Consider the following 12,297-nt stretch of genomic DNA (forward strand, 5'->3'; position numbering starts at 1 on the left):
ATATATATATATATATATATATATATATATATATATATATATATATATATATATAATCGTTGTGGATAAAGTTTCTTATTTCTAGATTTTCTTGATGAAAATAAATTTGTAGGATAGTCCATACAAGTGATTTAAATGACAATAAATATGATCGTGATACGTTAAAAATATTATATTTATTAAGAGTAAGTTGCAAAAATGGTCCTGGTTTATAAATGCGTATATGTTCGGTTTTTTTCTTTTTTTTCATGCGTGTTATTGGTTAAAAATGTTTTTTGTCCTTGAAAATTTTAAATGGGATTAAAATACTATCTTACCATATTATTTTATATTTCAATAATTAAAATAGAATAAACAAGGAAATAACTTACACCAGTTCTTTTTCTTATCCTTCTCTCCAAACATAAAGGTATAAGGAATTCTTTCAAAGTAAGTGTAAATGATCCACCATCGGCTAGCCCCGCCCATTGCCAACCACCTCTGTCCAACATCGGCAACCTTCATCCTAGTGTCGTCGTTGCTATATTTAACATAAAAACAAAAGCATCATAGTTTGTCACATGTTCTTTGGCTGACAAAACCACCAAATCAGTCGGAACATAGTGCATTTATCAGAATACCTACGTTGTCACTAGTATATACACTGTCTATCTCTCGTTCTCTTTCTATTTCTTACTCCGATGAAAAGATCTACCGATCTTGGGTAAACCTCTGGTGATGGCGGTGCTAGAGAAAACCCTACGCTTTGTAACTAGCGTTTTAAAAGCCTAGTCTTCTTCGAAGACTGTTTTGTCTTCTTCGATGGCCTTTCGATTTCTTAAATCGACTATGTCTTCTAGCAGTGGCTTCTTCCAGCAACTTCAAATCTGCATTATTCAGGATGTGGCTTCTTTCGGCGACGAATGTGTCGTCTAACAGTGGTGACAATGATTTTATCTGGCACCAGAAACTCAAAATGGTTTTGTTGTGTGTATATATACACACACACACATGTACACACACATAGATAGGGGGAGGGGAGGTGTGCTAGTTTTTTTAAAATAATTCCCCACCCCACCCCTTCCCTTTCCATTTCTTCTTCTCATTTTTCTCTTCAAATATAAAAGCGTCAAGTATTCTTTCAAAGTCATGTAAGTGACCCAACATCGCCAATCTGCAGCTACCACCGCTCATCGTCTCCCAACACCAGTAATCTTCACCATAATGTCGTCGTTGCTATATTTAACATACAAACAAAAGCTCCATAGTTTTTCACTTATTCTTCAGCCAAAGAAAACCACCAAATAGATCAAAGCATAACATATTTATCAGAAAACCTACGTCACTAGTACATCCTTTGTCGTTCTTTTTTTCTTCTCCTTCTCACTATGGCGAACATATCTATGAATCTAGGATAAATTTTAGTCTACTAAGATGGGAATTCGAGGTCTGGTGATGCCTAGTCTTCTCCGATGGAGAGCTACTAATGTTGTCTTTTTAGACAACTTTTTTGTCTTCTCCAATAACTTTTCAATTTCTTATATCGATGGTGTCTTCCGGGGTTCTTCGGGTGGCTTCAAATCTATAGTATTTCAGATGGCGTGTGACATCCCCATTTTCACGGCCAGAAAAGACCGATTTTAATAAAAATATTGCGGAATTTGTTCCCAGTAAAACATGATAAATACATTATCAAAACATTTCAAAGAAAAGTATTTATATTAATTTTAAAACATTTGGAATGACATCGTCAATACAGAAACATAAGCGTAAACAGAACTTACATTCATTATCACTAGTGATTTACATCTCCTTATTCTCTCAGTGTAATGTGACTTCATATCAACACATGTGATATAAACAAGCTGAGTGGGTTAGGTAGAGAAACTTGGTGAGTACATAGGGTTTTCAACCCACAATAATATAATTATTATGTTTAATCATCAAACAATTAACCCAATTATCCATCTCCATTATTTTCTTCACGCTTAAGGGTTTACCTTAAGAATTAGCTATTCCTCGTTCATTCATTCCTAAGGATCATCCTAAGGAATCGGCACGAAATCCATTGTAGCCAGGGTTGAATCAACAGGCACTAAGTCGCATAGTCACCAGAGATTAGGCATTAAGTCTCATAGTCGCCAGGATTTATACAACAGGCACTACGTTGCATAGTCTCCATGGTTTAGGCACTAAGTCTCATAGTCGCCAGGGTTTATACAACAGGCACTATGTCGCATAGTCGCCAAGGTTTAGGCACTAAGTCAGATAGTCTCCAGGGCTTAAAGTACACCGGGTGAACACATCGTTCACAACACCTACAGGTTGTGAGCCTACTAGTGTTCCACTGGACTGTCTAGAATAGTCTGTGGTTGTCATCCATACTCTGCTAGATGACGGGTCCATCATTTGGGTAAAAGGCTTCTCTTATTGTTCGCCTCTCACCCTTATCTCATGGTCTATGTCACCTCTCAACTCATCATCCAACTTATATTTCATCTACCCTATGTGTAAGATGAAAGTAACTATGCACTCACCTGAGAAGGTGGTCACTCAACACTCGGACAACACTTAGTTACTCTTGACATAATTTTCCTTAGACAAAACCTAGTATCATTACCACTAGAGTTTAGTATAATATTCACCAAGACTAATTAATAGTATAGCTATTATTACTATTATATAAGCGTTAAAAAATACTTATATAACCAATAATAATAGCCCAAATACTCCTTATAAGGTCCTAATAACATTACTATATTGAAATATAAGGTATACTAAAGATAGGATAAACGTATTTCACTTACAGCGGGTTTTCTCGAAAACCGGGCTTTGTGGAGTAGTGTTCCCAAGCCGAAAGGCTCTCTTCTCAGGGTTTCAGGAGCCTCGGGGATTTCTTCGGGTGCTAGGGAGTTTACCTAGACTTTAGGGGGCTTAAGGGAGGCTAGAGAGAGAAAGTGAAGTTTGAAGGTCTGAGAAATGACGGTGCCCCAGTACTCTATTTATAGGCTGGAAATCACCAAAACTAGTCGAGTTGGCCTCCAACTCGTTGAGTTCCTGGCCAGGTCTCACCATCTGGTGGCTAGCATTGGGGACGAAGCAAGGGCTGTGACTGCGCCACGTCACCCAAACTCACACAGCACCCTACCGACTTAGAAAAATCATAATTCTCGCATACGAGCTCTATTTTCGACGTTATTTATATCCACGTGTAGGTAAAAACAAGATCTACAACTTTCATTTAGGCTCTGTCGGCTAATTCTTGGCAGATCTTAAATTTAACTGTAGGAGGATATTAGACTGTTAAATGACCGCGAAGAATTCGTAACTCCTTCATACGGACTCCGTTTTTGTCTGTATTTTTATCGTTGAGTTCCTCTTAATGAGATCTTCAACTCTCATTTAGGTCGCGTAGGCCATAAACTGCTCGAACTAAAATTCGAGTTTCGGGTCGTGCACTGTTATGCCAAATCTTATAAAATCCATAACTTCCTTATACGAAGTCAGATTTGGGCGGTTTTTTTTTGTATGTTCGTGGTTTAACGTATACTACAACTTTTGTTTAGTTCACTAAGGATAAAAAGTACTTTATCAAAAATTCACTACTTACGTCTCCTGGTGCCGTGTCGGTTTTACCGTAAAACTTTGATGGGCCATAACTTATTCGTTATAACTCAGATTTTGGCGTTCGTTATATGTACGGAACCCCTGAGATATATTCTCCGACTTGGTTAACATTAATTATTCTAAATAATATTTGTCGAAAAAACGTTTTCGACCCCTATTATCTCTAAACTGACTAAGCCTGGATCTGCGGGCGTTACATGGCGGCTTCTTCCGATTGTGATGGTGTCATCTGACAGTGGCGACAACGGTTTTGTCGAGCACTTGTAACTTAAAAGGGTTTGATGAAAATGAATTTAATGAAGAGAGAGAGAAAGAGAGAGAGAGATGTGTGTGTGAAATTTTCTTGTTGTGTTTCTTTTTAGTTATTGAAATATAGAAAAATAAAAAATAAAATAATAAGGGTAAATGGTCGTTTGATAATTGTTAACTAGATCAAAGATTTGGACCCAATTAGAAGCAAAATGAAGCACCAAACAACAAGACTGAGGCCTAAGCCCTTGTTATGTACTAATTGCGGGGCAAACCAATAACAAACTTGGTTAGAAGGTGTTTTTAGGTTGACGGAATAAGCATAAAAGTGGGGACTGAATCATTGATTTAACGGAGTCCAAGAATACAGAAGAGAAAACAAACTGATTTGGAACTAAGACAATCTCCAACCCACATTTATTTAGTCCCCCAAAAATGAAGTAAAAATGGGGCAAATAGTGTTTCATCTACCACATACTCCATTTTTATCTCATTTTTACCTTCAAAAAGTATATTCTTAGTATATTTTATTGGTAGGTATGATAAAAACTCAAACAACAAATCTAATCACAACATTAACAGATCTTTTATTAATAAGATCCAGTTGGTTTTCAGGAAACTTACAAATCAAAACCTCACTACATAACACTCACCCTCAAACAAAATAGACAACAAGAACATATTACAGAGTTTATCAACTAAAAATTTAATCAGAACAAAGAACACTAGATTTAACCAAAACCCTAATCTGAAGAAGACGGAGATGAGAGAATGGATAGACTCGATTAAGTGTATGCTAACTGATTAAGAACCTAATCTATTACACTGACCACCTATATATACATCTGGTTCAACCCATAAACCAAACCCGTAATATAAAGATCCGTGTATGCTTCCAAGTTCCTTTTAAATGAGCTCCAGTACCTGCACTATTAAGATAATACACAACACACCCAAAACTAAAACACCTTTAAACCTTATAGTTATGACCCAAGTAAAGCATCCCTTTCTCAATGTTAATCTTGCTCATAAATATATACTTTTAACACCCCCTCTCAAGATAAACATTGAGAATAAATTACTCAACCTTAAACGGATTATATAACCCCAATTCAGAACATAAAAAATCATGTTGCTTTAAAGACAAAGCTTTAGTAAAAATATAAGCCCTTTGAAGTTCTGATCTTATTTTAACAATTTTTAAAATTCCTTTTGACACTCTATCTCGAACAAAATGAACATCAACTTCAAAATGTTTAGTTTTTTCATGAAACAGAGGATTAAGAGCTAGTTTAATAGCAGAATCATTATCACAAAAAACATTTACAGGAAAAAAATCTTTAACTCCCAAATCATAATAAAGTTTTATAATCCACATAATTTTACAAGTAACTAAAGCCAAAGCCTTATATTCAGATTCTGTAGAGGATCTGGAAACAGTATCTTGTTTTTTACTTTTACAAGAAATTAATGAATCTCCAAAATACACACAATAACCAGTAACAGATCTCCTGGATGTAATACACTTAGCCCAATCAGCATCCACATATGCACACAAACCAGGCTTTTGATTTTTTAAAAAACTAATTGTAACAATGCAAATTTTCAAATAAAATTTTCATTTAAAACAAAGAGATTTCATTCAACCAATAGTATTTATTTCATGTTCATATCAAATACATATATAAAAATCCCCATGATCTCAATTAGCAGCAGTGTGTATGCATCATGCCGGCGCCTTCCCACGGTCCTCGCTAGTACCTGAAACACATACATAACAACTTGTAAGCATAAATGCTTAGTGAGTTCCCCAGTATACACTTACACATATACGCCTTTCCAGGCCCTGACCTTCCGGTCCAAAGTACAACGCCTTCCGGCCCATGAGATAATTGCCTTCCGGCCCATAATATTTTGCCTTCCGGCCCGTAACATATTGCCTTCCGGCCCGTAACATATTGCCTTCCGGCCCATAAACATATGCAATACATAGTACAATTACTTAAACACATATAGCACATATATCATATATCATACCTGACCTTTCTGTCACATAATACATTGCCTTCCGGCCCATAAAACATACATAGCATGCATAGCAACTACCTTTTCAATTATAGCATATATATAACACATAACATATCCGACCTTCCGGTCACACATAGGTACCCTTCCGGGTACAGTATAGTGAGAAGACTCACCTCGTGGTAATGTAAGCTATCAACTCTTGAAACTACTCGCACTCGATCCGCCGATCTGCAGACTCCCTATAATACCATATACTCTTATTAATACTCTTATCATTCAAGACAACTGACCTTAAGAATTTACATGCAGGTCAACTCTGGTCAACGGTCAACTTGACCGGACTCGTCGAGTTCAAAGGCGACTCGGCGAGTCTAGACGTCCTCCCCAATTTTCCCTGTTGTTCTCCTTTCTACTCGTCGAGTATCCCTCTTGACTCGACGAGGTCCTCGTGGAAGAATCGCAGGGCCACCCCGACTCCACTCGCCGAGTCTGAAGAACAACTCGGCGAGTCCCAGTGAATCTTCAAGCTACTCGCCGAGTCTGCTCATCCGACTCGGCGAGTCCATGTCATGCAGTCGATCAACTGCTTCCTGAAACACGTATGATCTCGAAATACACACTCATGGGACTATCTGGACCTCTAAACATCCTATTACTGGGGTATAAACACTTGGGTAACAACATAATAATCCATCTAATCATCAAATGGGTTCTATAAACCCTAATTTCATTTACACGTCAATCACAGAAGAACGAAATCCGAGATATTACCTGATTGATGCACTTTCTGTGTCCCCAACCCTCAGAACGTGATTCTCTTGCTGTTCCTTTAGCTAAACCTTCCTCTTCCTTGCACACAACTCTTCCAAACCCAACAATGGTCCTCAATCCTTGCTCCAGATGCACACAATCGTTCTAGGGTTCTTCTCAGTAAGCAAAAACGAACAATGACGGCCTAAGAGGCATTATATACGTTCCAAACTAAACGGCTAGGGTTTCTACCGAACAGCGTCGACTTGCCGAGTCCATATATGGACTCGTCGAGTCCAGTCGCGCATCCGCGACCTAGCCTGTGGTCCTACTCGGCGAGTCAGGCACCAACTCGCCGAGTCCCTTCCTAAAATGTCCCCAAAAATAGTTTAAAACAATACCTGAAATTCCGGGCTGTTACAACTCTCCCCCATTAGAACTAGACTTCGCCCTCGAAGTCTCACTTTGCGAATAACTCCGAATGTTGCTCCCGCATTTCACGCTCCGGCTCCCAAGTCATCTTCGATCCCTTCCGGTGTTGCCACTGAACCAACACCAGAGGTACCTCCTTGTTCCGCAGAACCTTGATCTTCCGATCCCTGATAGCTACCGGTCTCTCGGCGTAATTCAGGCTCGCATCCACTTGAATATCCTCTAACGGAACCACTGCCGATTCATCGGCTATACACTTCCTCAACTGTGATACGTGAAAGGTATTATGAATCTGTCCCAACTCTGCTGGCAATTCTAGCCGATAAGCTACCCGACCTACTCTTGCAATTACCCGAAATGGACCTATGAACCGGGGCCCTAATTTGCCCCTCTTCCTGAACCGGATCACTCCCTTCCAAGGAGAAACCTTCAGGAGAACGAAGTCGCCAACCTGGAATTCAAGCTCGGACCGGCGTCTGTCCGCATAACTCTTCTGTCGGCTCTGGGCGGTCAATAACCTCTGCCTAACCTGCTGAATCTGCTCTGTCGTCTGGAGTACGATCTCGGTACTGCCCATCACTCTCTGTCCCACCTCTCCCCAGCAAATGGGAGTCCGACACCTCCTACCATACAACAACTCAAAAGGTGGCATACCAATGCTCAAATGATGGCTGTTGTTGTAGGAAAACTCAGCCAAAGGCAAATGCGCATCCCAGCTACCCCCGAAGTCTAACACACACGCTCTAAGCATGTCTTCCAATGTCTGAATCGTCCGCTCGCTCTGACCGTCTGTCTGGGGATGGTATGCGGTACTAAAATGCAGTTTAGTACCCAGCTCCTCATGGAATTTCTTCCAGAACCTGGAAGTGAAGCGTACATCACGGTCTGAAACAATCGAGATCGGCACTCCATGCCGAGATACTATCTCTCTCACGTATAACTCCGCCAACTTCTCCGCTGATGAACTCTCGCTAATGGCAAGGAAGTGTGCACTCTTCGTCAACCTATCCACAATCACCCAAATTGCATCGACTCCTCTGGCAGTTCTCGGCAACTTGGTGATGAAATCCATCGTAATCTGTTCCCACTTCCACTCAGGAATCTCCAAGGGCTGCAACTTACCATGCGGTCTCTGGTGCTCGGCCTTAACCTTACGGCTGGTCAAACACCTCTCAACGAACCAAGCGACGTCTCTCTTCATGCAAGGCCACCAATATTCCTGTCTCAAGTCCAAATACATCTTCGTAGCACCGGGATGGATCGAGAATTTCGATCTATGAGCCTCCTCCATCAAAGTACCACGCGTACCGCCCACGAATGGTACCCAAATCCGACCCTGAAACGTCAGAAGTCCTCGTCCATCCTTAACGAACTCTGAAATTAACCCAACGACTCTCTCTTTCTTCTGCATCTCGGATCTCCCAACCTCGGTCTGCGCCCCACGAATAGCATCCAATATCGGGGTCATCACTGTCAGTCTCAAACATACGTCTCGCAATGGAGTGCTCTCCGCTCTACGACTCAATGCATCGGCTACCACATTAGCCTTGCCTGGGTGGTATAGGATCTCACAGTCATAATCCTTAACCACGTCCAACCATCTCCTCTGACGCATATTTAGGTTGGGTTGATCCATCAAATACTTCAAACTCTTATGGTCCGTGTATATAGTACAACGAACCCCGTACAGGTAGTGACGCCATATCTTGAGAGCGAACACTACTGCCCCCAATTCCAAGTCATGCGTGGGATACCTCACCTCGTGAGGCTTTAGCTGCCTCGATGCATAAGCTATCACATGGCCCCTCTGCATCAACACTGCACCCAGTCCCGAAATCGACGCGTCGCAATATACGACAAAATCCTCCATCCCTTCCGGGAGAGCTAATACCGGGGCTTCGCACAGTCTCTGACGAAGTGTCTCGAAGGAAGTCTGCTGCTCGGGTCCCCATGAGAATGTAACACCCTTCCGGGTCAATCTGGTGAGCGGTACCGCGATCTTGGAGAAGTCCCTAATAAACCTCTGATAGTACCCCGCCAACCCAAGGAAACTCCTGATCTCGGAAGGTGACTTCGGTGCCTCCCAACTCATCACTGCTTCCACCTTGGCCGGTTCGACCAATATCCCTGCCTGATTAACAACATGTCCAAGAAATTGGACCTCCCGCAACCAGAAGTCACATTTGGAGAATTTTGCATATAGCTTCTCCGACCTCAGTACCTCAAGGACCTCCCTCAAATGTCCCTCATGCTGCTCTCTAGTTCGCGAATATACTAGGATGTCGTCGATAAATACAATCACTGACCGATCCAGCATCGGCCTGCATACCCTGTTCATGAGGTCCATGAACACTGCCGGGGCATTGGTGATCCCGAAAGGCATCACCACGAACTCGTAATGCCCATACCGCGTCCTGAATGCTGTCTTCTGGACGTCCTCATCCCGCACTCTTACCTGATGGTACCCTGATCTCAGATCGATCTTGGAAAACCAAGATGCCCCTTGCAACTGATCGAATAGATCATCGATCCTCGGTAACGGATAGCGGTTCTTGACCATCACCTTGTTCAACTCCCGGTAATCAATACACATCCGGTGTGAACCATCCTTCTTCTTGACGAATAGAATCGGTGCTCCCCACGGCGAGCTACTCGGCCGAATAAATCCCTTCCCCAGCAACTCCTGGAGTTGCGAGGACAACTCTTGCATCTCTGGAGGTGCAAGACGATAAGGCACCTTCGCAATAGGCGCAGCCCCCGGAATCAGATCGATACCAAACTCTACTTGCCTCGCAGGAGGTATTCCCGGCAACTCCTCAGGAAAAACATCTGAAAACTCGCGCACCACTGGAACCTCCTCTACTGTCCTCGGTCTCTTGGAAGCCTCCCGCGTATCCATCACATACGCCACGAAACCTCTACATCCCTGCTGTAGGCATTGCCTCGCCCTAGCGGCCGAACAAAAAGCTGATCCCGAACGGGTACCCTCGTCGTACACCGTAAGAACTCCCCCACTAGGGTCTCGTATAGTCACCAGCTGGCGCTCACAGTCGATGATGGCGCTGAATCGGCTCAACCAGTCCATGCCCACGATGACACAGACATCACCCATCGCAATAGGAATTAGGTCAATCGGGAATGCAACCCCAAAAATCTCTAGCACGCATCCCCGAAGAACCTCCGTAGCACAAACCACCCTCTCGGCCGCTATAGAAACGCTCAGAGGCCGACTTAACGACTCACGACTAATGCTGATATGCTGACTAAAAGCTAAAGATACAAAGGATCTACTCGCACCCGAAACAAATAACACAAGAGCAGGCATAGAGTTCACAAGAAAAGTACCTACACATATATTAACATAAGCATAACATTTCAACTTTAAATAAATACGTGAATTACAGTATACCTGCCACAACATCAGGTGCAGCGCGGACCTCCTCCGCAGTCAGCTGAAAGGCTCTCCCGCGAGCCCTCGGGGCCTCGACCTTCGCCGGTCGTGTCTCGGTAATCCTGATAGTAGGTGTAGATCCCTGACGAAGCTGCGGGCACTCGGCCTTCCGATGGCCTGTCTGGTTGCAATGAAAGCAAACCATAAACCCCTTAGGACAATCCCTGGCAATGTGTCCTTCCTTGCCACACTTGTAGCAACCCCCCGCTCGACACGCCCCCTCGTGACTCTTGCCGCACTTTCTGCAAGTGCGGCCCTTCGAACCTCCCATCCTCGAATCAGCGGACTTGGTCCGCTTGGCTGCCGGCTGAAACTGAGCCGGTCGCCGATCCGCCCGCCGAGACTCGGCCTCCTCCCTGGCCTGGGTCTCTAACTCGATCTCGCGCTTCCTGGCGTTCGTCTGAAGCTCCGTAAAAGTACGATAGGTGGAGTTTGACACAAACTCCCGGATATCCCTCCTGAACACGCCCAAGTACCGGCTCATCCGTGACTGCTCTGTAGACACCAGCTCGGGGCAGAACATCGCCCTCTCGTGAAACTTCCGTGTGACCACCGCAACGGAATCAGTACCCTGCTTAAGGGTCAAGAACTCCTGAATCAATTGTTCCCTCTCCACTGGGGGAACGTACTCATCCCTGAACATCTCAGTAAATCTCTCCCATGTCACCGCTGAAATCTCCGCCAGAGTGAAGTTCGCCGTTACGAACTTCCACCAATCCTTCGCTCCCAGACGGAGCTGGTTCAAGGCGAACCGTACCCTCAGGTGCTCCGGGCATGAGCAAGTATAGAAGCACCCCTCAATGTCGGAGATCCACCTCATCGCCGCAATCGGATCCTGCGTCCCATCGAACTCAGGGGGTTTCGTGTTGCTGAATTCCCGGAATAGTAACGAATCACCCCCTTGCGGCCTAGCAGCGGCCACAGCTGCGGTAGCGGCAGCGACTGCAGCTTCAGTCAGTGCGGTGTACCGCTCCTCAAACTCCTCCATCAGGGTGGTCTTAATGGACCCAAACATCTCCGGGATCTCAGCCCGAACCGCCGCAGCTACCTCCTCCTGAATCATCTGACGAATCTCCTCGTCACTCATACTGCTCGAACTCGCTCCGTGGCGTGTCGTAACCATAATGTCTCTGAAATATAACATAAGATTATCAGAGACTCCATCAAGTACTGTTGCACTCGATAACGCAACCCTACTCAGTCTCCGACATCCAGGGATTCTTACTTGGGTCGCCCACCGACCCGGTGTCTCTGGTAGTACGGGCCCAATACTACCGACCACACCGTATCAGCATTCGTCCCAAATCTTCCTCCCCGAACCCCGAATAGTGAGTACTCTACTTCTAATATGCACTACCTACCTGCACGCTACCGAATATCTCATATAAGCAATCTTCCTAGACTAAGGCATCACAAAACAGGCCATTCTAGTCCTATCATGTATACCTAGTCTTCTAGCATGCATAACAATTCATAATTCAGTGCATAACATAACATTGTAAGGTATTCTGGGGATCTTTACCGTTCGGGCGCTGGCTGATCGTACACACTGATTCTTTCTTGTTTACCACTTTACCATTCATAAAAGTTTATGTATTTATTATTTTTAAAAGATTTTTCCTCAAATCCTCGGTTTGAGTTCAGTTACACCCGAAGGTACACCCGAATCCCTCAAACCAAGGCTCTGATACCAATTGTAACAATGCAAATTTTCAAATAAAATTTTCATTTAAAACAAAGAGATTTCATTCAACCAATAGTATTTATTTCATGTTCATATC

The sequence above is a fragment of the Lactuca saligna genome, chromosome 9 (genome assembly GCF_052625555.1).
Source record: "Lactuca saligna cultivar CGN05327 chromosome 9, ASM5262555v1, whole genome shotgun sequence".
NCBI classification, from domain to species: domain Eukaryota; kingdom Viridiplantae; phylum Streptophyta; class Magnoliopsida; order Asterales; family Asteraceae; genus Lactuca; species Lactuca saligna.